At 48.1% G+C, this 9559-nt stretch overlaps 1 long non-coding RNA gene across 1 annotated transcript; it reads left to right on the forward strand.

Annotated features, from left to right (window-relative positions):
- The first annotated feature begins 4537 nt into the window (after positions 1 to 4537).
- Positions 4538 to 9559, forward strand: LOC102899061. The gene is made up of 3 exons (XR_006584993.1): positions 4538 to 4815; positions 7198 to 7350; positions 8079 to 9559. It is a non-coding gene; the product is annotated as an uncharacterized LOC102899061 (long non-coding RNA).

Here is a 9559-nt window from a genome sequence, read left to right on the forward strand (position 1 = left end):
CAGCTCTGCCTACAGAGGAAATGTGCACATTTGTCCATGCTAGGGCTTGTGAATAGGCGTACCACTTATTCCCCCAAAGCTATCTCCTATGACCTGCAATCTGCAGACTACTGCCCTGTTCCAACTCCCTGGCAACCCAGACCTGCATAAACCACCATGCTCTGTTCACACTCCTTCAGGAGGTCTTGGTTAGATAAGGTGCTCCACTCCTGTGCATCCAGGGCCTGAATCCAAACACCTGCATAGTGGTGTAGTGGGAGCTCACCTCCCAAAAATTTTTCTGAGGCAGTAAAACTGCAAATTGGCCACAGTCAGTCCCCATTTGGACCTGCAGCCTGATCTGGTCCCAGGTGTCCCTGTACCCGGGCTCCTGGGTGTCAGTTATTAGAGGAAATACCAGCCAGCCACCCAGTCCTGATCCGAATAGTCACTGCTAAGGTGAGAGATGCTGGGCTTCCAGGTTAGAAAAGGCTTTCACAGGTCAAGCAGGCCTATGTCTGTGCCTCATTCACATACAAAGTTTGAGCCCTGTGGTCACAAAAAAATGTCATCTCACAGCCCCAGTGATGTCCATGGCTATGTCTGTCTTCTCCCAGGCCATGCAAAAGGGCCCAAGGCTTGAGTGCTCATCCCAGGCTTGTCAGTAACTGGCCCCGTGGCTTTAGCTGGCCCCTCAGTCTCTGTGAGCCCACCACCCCTCATCTGTAGGAGGTGGCACTAGACTCAAGGGATCTCTGAGCTCCCAGCTGCCTTGCCCCTCCCTCTCCTCATTAAGTGAGCTGGACATGAACTTCACAGGGACTTCCCTGCACCGTGACCTCTCTGTCCTACAACAGGCTGTTTCTACACGTGCATGTTTCATGCTCGGTGCTTCTGTTTCTGAGATGTCACAGAAGCCATTGTTTTGCTCCAAGTGAACGGGGGAGTGAACTGGCTCCCAAAGCGGAAGTGTGGGATCCGGACAGAGGCTCTGAGCAGGGCCATCATCACCCAAAGTGATGGGGAAGCTCTCCCTCTAACCCGGTGGCACCAGAGGCTCTTCAGGATGGCAGCCCCTCCCCTCAGCTCATCCTCCTGAGGGGCTGTCACTGAGCCCCTGGCCCTGCGACCACCCAGCGCTCACTGCAGCTCAGGGAGCCACCAGCAGGGCCTAACAATGGACTCACCTTATTGCATTTTTGTCTCCAGGTGAAGTCCCTTAGGGCTCTGCCAGGCACCCCAGTCTTGTGACCCTTGCCTTCCAGGAGTCACTCAAGAGGAGGAGCCTCAAGAGGACCCTCAAGCATCAGGAAGGATGGGCCCACCCCCCTGTTGTGTAGATCCCACCCGCTGAGGAGACCTGGGCCCCACTCCTCCACACCTGCTGGAGGGTCCAGGAGTCAGAGGCGTGGCCTGGTGCAGGAGGGCAAAAGGCAGAGGGCCTCTCCTACAGTTAAGGAACACCATCAGCCAGGGTGCACTTGGTCCAGTCATGAGCAAAACATGCATATGAATAGACACTTTTCCAAAGAAAACATCCAGAAGGCTAACAGACACATGAAACATGCTCAACATCACTCATCATCAGGGAAATACAAATCAAAACCACAATGAGATATCACTTCACACCATTCAGAACGGCTAAAATTAACAACACAAGAAACAACAGGTGTTGGTGAGGATGCGGAGAAAGTGGAATCCTCTTGCACTGTTGGTGGAAATACAAACTGGTGCAGCTGCTCTGGAAAACAGTATGGAGGTTCCTCAAAAAGTTAAAAATAGAGCTACCCTGTGATCCAGCAATTGCACTATTAGGAATTTACCCAAAGGATACAAAATTACAGATTTGAAGGGGTACATGCACCCTAATGTTTATGGCAGCATTATTAACAATAGCCAAACTATGGAAGGAGCCCAAATATCCATCAACTGATGAATGGCTAAAGAAGATGTGGCATATATATATATATATATATATATATATATATATACATATATATACATATATATACACACACACACATATATATATACAATGAAATATTAGTCAGCCATCAAAAAGAATGAAATTTTGCCAATTATAACATGGATGGAAATAAGTAAAATAAATCAATAAAAGAAAGACTTTAAGAAACAAAACAGGGAAACATATGGGAAGTGAGTAAAGAGAAGAAAAAGAAGCCACAAGAGACTCTTAATAATAGAGAACAAACAGGGTTGATGGAGGGAGGTGTGTGGGAGATGGGATAGATAAATGATAGATATAAGGGAGGGTACTTGTGATGAACACTGGGAGTTCTATGTAAGTGATGAATCACTGAATTCTACTCCTGAAACAAATACTGCAATGTATGTTATATAAAATTTAAATTAAAATAGATTTTAGAGCATAAAAACCCCTTTACCTCAGATCAGTGAATGATTGCCATGTGTATTCTTACTCCAACGGAAGTCTAAGGTTTTATTCTCTGTAGATGTCTCTGAACTGCACAAGGGCAAACCCTAACCCTAATCCTAACCTTAAACTTAATCCTGACACTAAGCCTAAATCTACCCTTAACTGGTAACTCCTAAACTCTATCCCTAATCCTAAGTCTAACCCTAAACCTAACTTCTGGAGAGTTCTCTTAACTGAAGAATAGGAGGCACATACCCTCACCCTAACCCTACTCCTAGCTCTAAATTTAATCCTAACCCAACCCCTAACCACTAATCACTAACCCTAACCCTTATTCTAGCCCTAATCTGAACCCTAATCTTAGTTCTGAAGGGAAAAAAAATTGGTAGATAGACAGATAGATGGAACTAGAGTTATTATTCTGTGCAAAATAAGTGAGTCAGAGAAAGACAAATACCACATGATTTTGCTCATATGTGGAATTTAAGAAACAAAATAAGGGAGGAAATGGTAAAAAAAAAAAAAAAGAAGAAGAAGAAACAAACAAACAAACAAACAGGCAAACGAAAAAAAAAAAAACAGACTCTTGGGATGCCTGGGTGGCTCAGTTGCTTAAGTGTCTGACTCTTGATTTCCACTCAGGTCATGATGTCACAGTTCTTGGCATCAAGCTCAGAGTCTGGCTCCGTGTTGACAGTGCAGAGCATGATTAGGATTCTCTCTCTCCCTCTCTCTGTGCCCCTTCCCCACTCCTGCTCTTTCTCAAAATAAATAAAGTGAAAAAAAAAAAGCCAGACTGTTAACTATAGAGCACACACTGATGGTTACCAGAGGGATGGTTGGTGGGGGGATGTGTTAAATAGGTGATGGGGATGAAGGAGTGCACCTGTCATGATGAGCATCAGGTGTTGCATGGAAGTGTTGAATCACTACACTGTATGCCAGATTCTAGTATTATCTAATGTTAACTAATTGAAATTAAAATTAAACAAAAAGAACACACATTTATTATCTTACAGTTCTATGGGTAGGAGTCCAACAAGAATTTTATGAGACTAAAATCAAGGTGTCAACCAGGCTGCCTCCCTTCTGGAGCCTCTAAGGGACAATCTGTTTCTTTGCCTTTTCCAGCTTTTACAGGCCCTTTACATTCCTGGCTGGGGGCCCCTTCCTCCATTTTCAGCAGTAGCAACAGCAGGTAGAGACCTCCTTTACTGCCTCCTCCAGTTTTAAGCACCCCCCCCCCAGGGGGCCGCCCAGATAATCCAGGATGATCTCCCTATCTCAAGGTCCTTCACACAAGCACCTCTGCCGAGTCCCTTTTGCTGTATGATGTAACATATTCACAGGTCCTGGGATTAGACTGGGGACCTCCTAGACAAGGGGCATCATTCTGCCAACCACCACACTATCAACTCAGGCGACAACTAATGTTGGATGCCCCCTACCCCCAAATCTTTTCGTTTTTAATTTTTTTTTAAGTTTAAAATTTCTTATTTATTTTTGAGAGAAACAGAGACAGCACGAGTAGAGAAGGGGCAGAGAGAGACGGAGACAGAGAATCCCAAGCAGGCTCCACACTGTCAGTATAGAGCCAGATGCGGGACTCGAACTCACAAAACCGTGAGATCATGACCTGAGCCGAAAACAAGAGCCCAACACTTAACTAACTGAGCCAGCCAGGCGCCCTTTTCTAATTTCAGCAGTTTAGTAAAAGTCAAACACACCTGAAGGCACAATCGAGACAAAGGCAAATCAGAAACCAGAGCTCGCGGGACAGGGCCATAAAATTGCCCAAGGACTAGTCTCTTCCGAGTAGGTGCTGCTTTGTTTTACCAGACCTGGCTTTTTCCGGACTTTGCTGGCGGATATCTCCTCCAAGGGGAAGCGCGCAGTGATGGAGGAAGGGAAGGCGGAGGCAGAGTGGAGCGCCTGAGACCTGGCTAACCCCTGCTGTGAACTCTGGGGGCGGGGGGAGGAGGGTCTAAGAGAGCAGAAGGAAGGTTTCCATGGGACAGGCCCTCGCCTCAACCCGGGGATCCTGGTGCGCCTCCTCCAAGGCGGCCACGAGGGGGCGCCGCGGCCGCGCCTGCGAACTCACCTGTGCAGAAGCAGGCACGCGGCTGTTCTCAGCCGGCGGGATCCAGCGGGCAGGTGTGGGTTCGAGCGCGCAGAGCTTCCTGATTTTCGGTCCCCCAGCGCGGGTGTCCAGGCCCGGGGGGTGGGGTGACTGGCTTGGGGGCTGAGCCCCTCAGGTGGAGCCATCGCACTGTGTCTCCTTGAAACCAGGCTCTGAGCAGAGAGAGACACAGAGATGTGTGGGCGCTTCTCCGGCTGGGGGACGTCCTCCTGCGTGTCACTCTCAGGCGGGCGCAGCCGGCCCGGTGTTGACCGCCGCGTGGGCGCCCCGACGGGCGGAGGGAGAGGGAAGACGAGCGGTAAGCAAATCAGTGTGGAGGGGAGAAGACGGAGGAGACCTCCGGCAAGGAGAGGAAGGAAGCGGAGGGGGGAGGCGGGAAGAGGAGGAGAAGCATCAGACCTGAAATCCGAGGTGGGAGGGGAGCTGGGGGCAGGGAGACCGGGTGTGTGGGGCGGGTGGCGGGGCGGGGGTGAGTGAGAGGAGGCCGTTTGCGGCCTGAACCGGGGAGGCCTTATGAAATGAGGCAGCGGTGGGCGCGGTTCTCGGCGGTAGAATTCCACGGGCTGTGGAAATTCCAGGGCTGTTGCTTGGATTGCCTGAAGAAGACGTGTGTGTCGGGTTAGGGTGGTTGAGACAGGAGTGGGTGCAGAGGGTTCTGGGGTGCGGGGAGGCAAGTGACCGTGTGTGTACAGTGTGAGGCTGCATTGGGGCGGCGTGAAAGCAAGTCACGCTAATCTGGCGAGAGAGATCATGGTCGGGAACGTACTTTTTTCCAGAGTGAGGCATGTGTGTTCCGCCGAGGACCTACTGACCCTCTGTGATTTTCCTCAAGTATGCGCAGTTCGGCTGCGCTTGTGCTCTCTCGAGGTAACTGGTGTTTAAAGCATCAAACGCGTTTTGGTGTTTTGCTGTATCTTTGTTTTGCTTGTCCTTTTAGTTTAAGAGTTTTGCCCCAGCATCTCAGAGATACTTGTGAATAATCACCAAAATGGCCCTTATTTTGTATATTTCGTTTACTTGTTCCTTTTTTATTTGTAGTTTGTGGTTCATTCTTAGTTTTTCTTGTGGTTTATGTGCAAGATAACTTAGAGTAACGTTCCTGATGGAGTTTGGAGTGTATTTAAATGATTCGAGTTAGTTTTTCCCTGGTCTTGGTAAAGGAGATTTTGCGTTTTTGCGTATTTATTTCTGGGGAGGGGGGCGCTAGCTGGTTGGCTGGCCCATGCGCAGGTGCGAGTCAGTTGTAGGTTTGAAAGAAAGGAGCCAAACGTTTGGCGGGTGGGCAGGCTGAAGCACGTCTCAGGATCCCCTCCTACAGCTCCATCCCGGGGTGGAAATGTCATGGTAAAAATGTGGCTTCCACGGGGAGATCTTCCTTGATCATTGGCCCCCATCCGTTCTTTCTTTCGGACATCCATGGTGGGCCCCCTTAGGGCCAGAGCCCTGGCCAGGGTTAGGGTTAGGTCCCAGGGGGCTCCAGGCGCCGAATCCCCACAGTGCAGTGGTCTCCCCGGAGTGCTGAGTGCAGGACGCGTGGGAGGTTGCTGGTCAGGCTTTGTCTCCACGCTCAAGGGCCCATCTAGAGTGTGGGTCACGCATAGGTCCGGCCTCATTTTCCTCCTGGCGCAGTCGACGACGCTGCTTTGGAAATGGCCTGGAGATCTTCCCAATTCCACGCGGAATCATCCCGCGCTAGTTTTGGGGGGAAAAAGATAGGAGACGGACGATGGGGGGGTGGGGCGGGGAGGAGGAGGAGAGGCCTGTTGAGTCCTGATAGGGGCCTGGCCTTATGTAAATCAGGCGGTTCTGGGCGGGGCAGTGGAAGTCCCAGAGCTGTTGCATGGATTGTTTTAGGAAGACGTGTGTGGGGGGTAAGGATGGTTGAGACAGGAGTGGGTTTTGGGGTGCGGGAATGCAAGTGACCGTGTGTGCACAGTGTCAGGCATGTGAAGCTATGGTGGTGGGAGGAAATTAAGGTTATGCTAGCCAGTCAGGAAAAATATTAAGACCGAAAGTAGTAGTTTTTCCAGGGCTGGGCTTCTCCGTTGCGTTTTGTTGTGCTAGTTATTTCCTCACTTGGTTGTGTGTTTTGTGACAGAAGTGTGCTGGGTTCGTGCTGTTCTTTGGTTGTCAAAGAGTTGGAGATCAAATTTTGTGCTGTAAAGTTGTTGAATTTGGTTTGTGCTTTATTATTTTTTGACAGCAAAGAAAACAGATCCACCTTTAAGAGGAAAGAAAGTGTAACTTTGGTGAAGTTGTTGTGTGTCTTCCTCTTCCCAGGGAAGAGAAGTTAGTTGGGGTTGGGTGTTACCTGTACAACAATCCCCCCAAAAATCTCAAGACAAAACCCAGACTTCCTATCAGGCCACTGCATTCGTGTTGGGCCTTCCTTAAAAGACTTTCAGGAGAATACGATTCAATGAGATTGACACACCTCTAAAGAGGCATGGCCACGCGCACACAGGATGGGTTTTCACCATCAGCTCTGGGACAGAAGGTGGTGGGCCCTGTGCTTGCTCTAGGGCTTAAGCAAAACCTGTCCTTACAATGCTGCCTTGATTTGTAAATATATGTTTTAAGGGTTTTCTGGCTTTGTTTTCACTGGGGCTCTGGCTTTCACTCTGTAAAAGTCTCTATTGAGAATTTACATTGATGTTTTCCAACTTTGGTTTTCACTTAGGGGAGCCACACCATTATGGACTCACAGGAACTGGATTTATTCTCTTGTCTGAAACAATAAAACAAAACCACACAAGATACACAAAATGCAGATTTCCAAGATACTGGGCATCAGGCAAAAGAGGACAGCAATTCCACACTTGGAAACACACAGGTGAGCCAAGCCCTACACAATATATGTGCTGCCTCGAGACAGTTTCCAAGCAAGGTGCAGGGAGGGGAAACTGAAGAGGCCAGTGGACTATGTGGAGTTGAGGACACTGAGCTGAGAGTCCACAGGACAATGTGATGGGGAGGGCAGAGCTGTGGAAAATCAATTAGCAAGAGCTGTTGGGGGGCCCTAAGTATGCAGCACAGTCCTGCTCTGTGCCTCCATGGGAGGCAACTCCAGCAAGTCAGGGGGCAATCTTGTGAAAGGGTTAGAGGGAACAGAGCCTGTACCTCAGCACTGGAAATACAGCCTGTTGCCAACAGATAGACTGAAAAAAGTAACCCTCCTAACTCAGCAGGCAGAACTCAGGGAGGTCTTGCCACAATGTTGGGAACTCCTAATTAGCCCTCTGCTAGCGAGCACTGCTCAGGACCACTGAACAAATCATTAAAGCAATACCAGAAATGATCAAACTTTCCAAGTAAATAAATGCATCCCTGGGCAAAGCTCAAAATTAAAGAAAACACAAAAAAATATCCAGCAACCAAACAAGGTAATATTCACACTGGCCATTCCATCCAAGATTTTGAGGTATGCAAAGCAACAGGAGAAATGACCCTTAATGAGGAGACAGTTCAGTCATCTGAAAATGACCCAAAGCTGACACAGATGGGAGAATCACCAGAGGAAGACATTAAGGTGTTTCTTATAACTGCATTCCATCGGTTCAGAATGTTCAACAGGTAAATGGAAAATGTGAAAAAGACCCAATCTCCTGTTAAGTGATGAAAACCACAATGCCTGAAGAGAAATATCCTGCAAGGGGTTGACAGCAACAGAAAATGCAGGAGAAGAACATTTCATAGGACTTGTTTTGAATCTGCAGACCCCTTTGGTTAGTATTGCCCCCCTCACTCTGTAAAATCTAATCCATAAACACAGGATGTCTTACTGTTTCTTTAGTTTTCTCTAATCTCTTACAGCAGTGTTCTATAGTTTTCACTGTAAAGGTCTTTGCCTCCTTGAATCAGTTCATTTCTAGATATTTTATTGTTTTGAGTGCTATTATAAGTGCAGTTGTTTTCTTAATTTCCTTTTCAGATTGGTCTTTGTTAGTGTAGAGAAACACAACTGAATTTTGTCTATCTTGTCCTCTGCAACTTTACAGAATTAGTTTATTGACTCTAGTATTTTTGTTTGTGAAGTACTTGGGATTTTTCTCTAGATAGGAGGATGCCTTCCACAAATAGAGATAATTTTATTTATTCCTTTCCACACTACTTTTGCTCAACTTCAATTCTAAAATATATTTGGGCTGGGTGTGGAAGCCTATACCTGCCACAGGCCACCCGTGGATTTTTGGGTCAGAGATGAACAGTGACAGGAAGTTGCCTATTTTGGGTCACCTCAGCCCGGGGTCTTGGATAATCACACAGAGCCTGGCCAGGGAATTAGAGACCAGCAGGAGTCCTTGTTCTTTGCAACCACCTCAAAAGGCAAGGACCAAAAGACCCCTTGAGGCCCCTACAGGGAGGGTTTCTGCCCTCCCCCCGACCTGGGAATGGCCCAGAAGTGAGAAGTCAGAAAAGGGAAGGGGACTGGGGTGGCTGCTGACTCCAGGCCATGGGTGCCCCTGAAAGCCGTGCCTCATTCCACCTGTAGAGAGCTCATTCAAGCAGGGGCCTGGGTCAAGCAATAAAGCAAGCAGTTAAAAATAATGCAGCTGGGAGGTACTGCCAGGACTAGCATCAGCTGATACCTCAGAACTGACAATACTTAGAAACAGGAGGGGGGGGCAAGACTGATTAAATCCCTTTAAAAAGGGGTGGATTTTTGCAGCAAACTGTCAAACTCTTCAGACATGACCTCTCTATGTTGGACCACTTCTAAAAGGCAGCTGCCTCCAAAGGCTCTGCCCACTTGATCCTCAAACAGAACTGAGATCCTTCACTGCTTGAACATAATAAGCAGTAAGTGCCACGAGCTGTCCTGGACCGGACCAAGGCCAGAAGGACTGCGTGCCCACAGACTGACTTCTACAACTTCTATTACCTTGTTTGTTGTGTGATTTGTCTTATGTTCTGCTCTGTGTGCTGGGTTAAGAAGCCAAGTTTAATCACATGGTGAAACTGAATTTGGAACCCTGAAAGTGCTTTATAATTGTGACTAACTTTGCTTTATGATCGAATAAAGCTGACATTGTGGAAAGACA

The sequence above is a fragment of the Felis catus genome, chromosome A1 (assembly GCF_018350175.1).
Source record: "Felis catus isolate Fca126 chromosome A1, F.catus_Fca126_mat1.0, whole genome shotgun sequence".
NCBI classification, from domain to species: domain Eukaryota; kingdom Metazoa; phylum Chordata; class Mammalia; order Carnivora; family Felidae; genus Felis; species Felis catus.